This window comes from Belonocnema kinseyi, chromosome 10, assembly GCF_010883055.1.
Source record: "Belonocnema kinseyi isolate 2016_QV_RU_SX_M_011 chromosome 10, B_treatae_v1, whole genome shotgun sequence".
NCBI classification, from domain to species: Eukaryota; Metazoa; Arthropoda; class Insecta; order Hymenoptera; family Cynipidae; genus Belonocnema; species Belonocnema kinseyi.
Window position 1 is genome coordinate 71,675,917 of NC_046666.1, and position 4,778 is coordinate 71,680,694.

General features: G+C 30.5%; 1 protein-coding gene and 1 pseudogene across 1 annotated transcript in view; one reads left to right on the forward strand and one right to left on the reverse strand.

Moving 5' to 3' along the window:
* The window catches only part of LOC117181456, a 141,126-nt gene that overhangs the window by 14,981 nt on the left and 121,367 nt on the right, over positions 1-4,778 (reverse strand). The gene's annotated exons all lie outside the window — the stretch shown is intronic.
* The window catches only part of LOC117181455, a 16,551-nt pseudogene that overhangs the window by 2,144 nt on the left and 9,629 nt on the right, over positions 1-4,778 (forward strand).

Here is a 4,778-nt window from a genome sequence, read left to right on the forward strand (position 1 = left end):
CCATTGTTATGGAACGCGCGTAGTCTTTTACTTCAGCTAAAATATTAGTTTAACAATATGTTTATAATTATGTATATATTATAAATAATATATTAATTTTTTATCTTTCACTGTTTACCTATTCAGTAAAATGTATAAATATTCTAAACACTTATTAGTGCTGTTCATCCCGGGTAGAAATGATAACTTGGTTTTTAAGAGGCCCTGTCTAGATTTCCTATTTTCTATCGAGGCCCTAAAGTGGCAATCTATCGAGGGCGCAAGCGAAAGCGTCACGCTCAACTACCGAGGTCATCAGTAGGAAACCCAATGAGGGCCTATTAATAGGGTGTTTATATAATCTAGATAATCCCTCACACACTATTATTCAAAAGCACATGCTATTGTTTTTTATTTTGTTGATTGAAATAAAATATTATCAAAATTTTTGAAAATTGATCATGCTTTAAATTCTGAAGTGTGATGCTATAGTTGCAGCAGTATTAAAATTAAACCAGCACATTGCCATAATCTACTACCAGAAATTTTTGATTCAAAGAAGGAAAATATTAATCCAATTGTAAAATACATTTTCTTTGCAAAAGTTTAATCTAAATATTTTACACCTTTCTGTAGCCTCTGACAAACACTCCTCCGTTTTCTCGTATTTTTATCGACATTCGATTATTAACTATACTCCGCAACTTATTCTAAAACTAAACTTATTGTTAAATTTGACTACAGAATACTTATTACTAATAACTAATGACAAACGCAGTTTATTAAAATACCCGCAAAAGCGCCGACAATCGAACGCACGCACCGGAGGCTTATAAGTCGAGCGCCTAATCCCTATAGCTACAATGCCACGCTGAGTGCGGTATCATAAATGCTTGACGGCATTCATCCGATAATTTAGAAATGAGAAAAAAAGGATTTTGAAGCTCGATTTGTTACATATGATTTTTAAACGTACTTACGTGATTTCAAATTAAATCGATCTGTAAGAAAAACTCTTCAAATTTTTAATACACCAAATGTTTTTAATTTTTTCAGAAAAAAATGAAAATTTTCAAAGTTTGCATCTCGGTAATTTTTTTAATTTGTTCTTTTTTAAATTAAAGTATAATTATGCATAAGAACATTAATATACTTTTTTGCACTCACAGCTGTATTACCTGTTTTACTCACCTGAAAAGTGAGTATATAAATAATGTAAGACAAGTAGCATACGACAATAACCTGTCGAGGGCCAGCAGAGGGAAAGCCTAGATTCTTCCAGCTAGGAAATCTGGTTGCGGCCTCGTGAGAGCCAATATTTAGGTATAAAGAGGCAATTTCTATCCGGGATATAGTGCGTCGCATCTACAAATCATAGTCTATACTTATGAAAGACAACATTCGGGGCGAAAAGTCAATTTGGAAAAAAAGGTTCAATATTGATAGGGTTTTTAAATTGATAAAATTTTAATAAATATGTAATCTGTAATCATATTTGTCCAACCACAAACTTCCAAAATACAAAGCTTTCAAAATATAATAATTTTGTTTCCTAAATTACGATAGTAAGTTATAAAAAAAATATTCGAGGAAGAGATTGTCGGAAAATTTCGTATAATGAAAAGAAGCAAGCGGCTTCAATTTTTAAATATTTTCGAGTTTAAGGAGCTTCTTCGACTTTGTTATGAGAATTAACCACTGACATTTTCAAAATGAATAATTACTGATTTTGAGGAGTATATTGCCATTACAATGTACATATATATGATGATTGGTCGCAATTTACTATAACTGTTCTCTGCTTTAATTCTTTTCAAGATTTACATTCTTATTGAAAATATTTTCATTTAATTTTCAGTTATTCATCAATAATGAATTTGTTGAGGCAGTAAGTGAAAAAAATTCCAGACTATAAATCCAGCGAATGAAGTAGTTATAGCTGAAGTTTCAGAAGGAGATAAGGTAGGTATTTATAAATAAAAAAAAGATCAGTAACCTTGCGTAGTAAATTGCAATTGCAAAATTTTAATTATAAGAGCAAGATTAGCTTACTCGTGAATGTAACTTATGATTATTTAAATTGGGAAACACTTTTAAATTTAAATATTTTCAAAGGCTGATGTCGATCTTGCTGTTACCGCTGCAAAAAAAGCATTTGCAAGGAATTCAGAATGGCGAAAAATGGATCCATCTGTTCGAGGAAAACTCATGAACAAGGTATTTCATCCATATGTACTAAAATTGAGTATATTAAAAATTGCTTAAATTACTTAAATCACCAAAAGGAATTCAAATCTTATTTTTACATTTACTCTGAATTATAAATAATCGAACTTAAACTTTTTTAACGGAGAAGGACAAGAATTAGTGAAATTAATAATTGTTCGAATTAATAATATCCTTATTCGAACCAGACATTAAAAAAATATAAATAAAAAGAGTTATATGAAAATCTTGCAATCTCTCAAGTCAGATGACAATTTTTCAGCTGGCAGACTTTATAGAGCGGGATGCAACATATTTAGCCAATATTGAAACTCTTGACTGTGGAAAAACGTTCAAGAGTTCATTAGGTGATATAGCTGTAAGCGTAAATACGATTCGTTATTACGCTGGATGGTGCGATAAGATTCATGGAAGCACTATTCCTGTTGGTAAGATAAAAAATAATTGGTTTAATAATTACTAGTTATTTCAACACTTTAAAGCATATCTTATATAACTTAGCTTATTTATTATAGAACTAATTAAAATCTTTTTTTTAATCGTTCGTTCAGTGCTCAAACACATCAATAACCATTTTCTTATTTTCGAAGAGAATACAGGGGTCCAGCTTAGTTTAATTTCAGTTAAAAAAGAGGTTTAAAGGGAATTTGATTTATTATTAAAAATGTTTTATATCATATGAGTATCTCTTGAATATGAAACGAAAGTGCCCTCTAAACTTTCTGCTGATAAAAATGTATAAAAAAAAAAGTCAAGAAGATCAAAGATTTTAAATTAGATCAAAGAACAGAATGGAAAAATGCTCTTATTCTAATTAAAAAAAAATGTTTTATCAAGATATAGATTCTGTTTGGTAATCACCTGAATTTCCAAATCTACTTTTTTGAAAATATAATTAGATATAATTCCCACGAGGTCGAAAATTCGATTTAAAAAATGAGAGTTCGCGAATGTGTAAGATTTTGAACTAAATCGGCTATGTAGACGTGTTTTATTATTTTATTTTAGAGATTTAAAAGAAAAAATTTTACCTTTTAATATGAGATTTTAATATGAAACTTATATTTAATTTATTTTTTCGCATCTTCTAGACGCTTCAATCGACCAATTTTTAACCATTCATAACCTACCAGTTTCGATTTACAAAGAGAAACACCTTTTTTACATTCAAAATACAACAAAACTATATTTAATGTATTTTTTCGCATCTTCAAGACACATCTATCGACCTACTGCTCCACCTTTTATGACCTAACAGTACCGATTTATGAAGTTTAAACAAAATTGTTTATTCTGTCTATCTGAGGAAAACTTTCTTGATTCATATTAGGAATACGACAGTACTGTATTTTCTGTATTTGTTCGAGTCTTCGAGATGCGTCGAATGACCTATTGGCGAACATTCTATATCTACTTTGATTTAGCCATGCCGATTTATAAATTTAATACAATATATTGTTTATCTTGTTAATATTAGGAAAACTTTTTTTATTATGGGGATTACAACAGTAGTCTTTTGGCGTATTTTTTCGTGCATTCGAGACCTGTCGATTACTCAATTGAACAACCTTTCATGGCCTACCAGAACCTACCAACATCATTTTTAAATTTCTTATCAAAATTATTGCTTTCTTATAGAGGGAGATTTTTCTAACAGGCTAGATTTTAAAATCTACTTTTTTGACATTTTAAATATTATTCTACCATTAAGCCATTTCCCTTTCAGGGTAGGCATAGCTCACTCGGTGGGGGAGGGAGTAATGTGAGAAAGGGTTTATAGAATTTTCGGGTTGATCTAGAATTCTCGTGTTATTTAGTTGAATAATATTTTATTTCCGCAACACTGTTTCAACCCAGGTTACTAATCAATCTCTCTAGCGATCACCCCAAGTGAAGAGGCTCACAAAGTTATCATGTGAGATTTCGCACTCGGGCCCATTAGTATCCAAGCTCTTTTGTTTGTTTCAGGCGTCATTCATTCCATTCACACACTTTTTCTAAAATATTTGTCGCCACACTTTTCTGTCCTGGCATACCCTTCTACTATCGGCGAGAAAACTATAGGCATCTGCCTTTGAAGTTTAACAACTCAGTCAAAAAAAAAAATTCTAGCGCAACAAAAAAACAGTTATTTAAAAGCTGAAAGTGTTCTACGTTAATAAGCTTGAAGACGCTTATGTAAAAAAATTGTTGTGCTTAGCAGACTGAAAAAATGTAAAAAAAATGTAAGGATTTTTGGGTACATTTAAGAACAGTCAAGTTAGAGCATTATTTCTTATACAAGGGGCGATGGAAAAAATGTGAAAAAATTCATGAGTATGAGGAAAATTGTTGTGAACCAGTTGCAGTTAAGAAATTTCAAAAATAATAAAAATTGTTGCTTAAAAGTACAAAAATGTGCAACTATATTATCTTCAGTTCTAATACAGATATTAAAGCGATTAAAACTGCAAACTGTAATTGATAGGCTCTGTATTTATTTGCAATCACCCGGAAGGATGTGTTAGTCTTCTTTTTTGTGAAAATCGCAATATTTTTAGACATTTTTTTTTGTTGGAAAACAAGTGACAGAA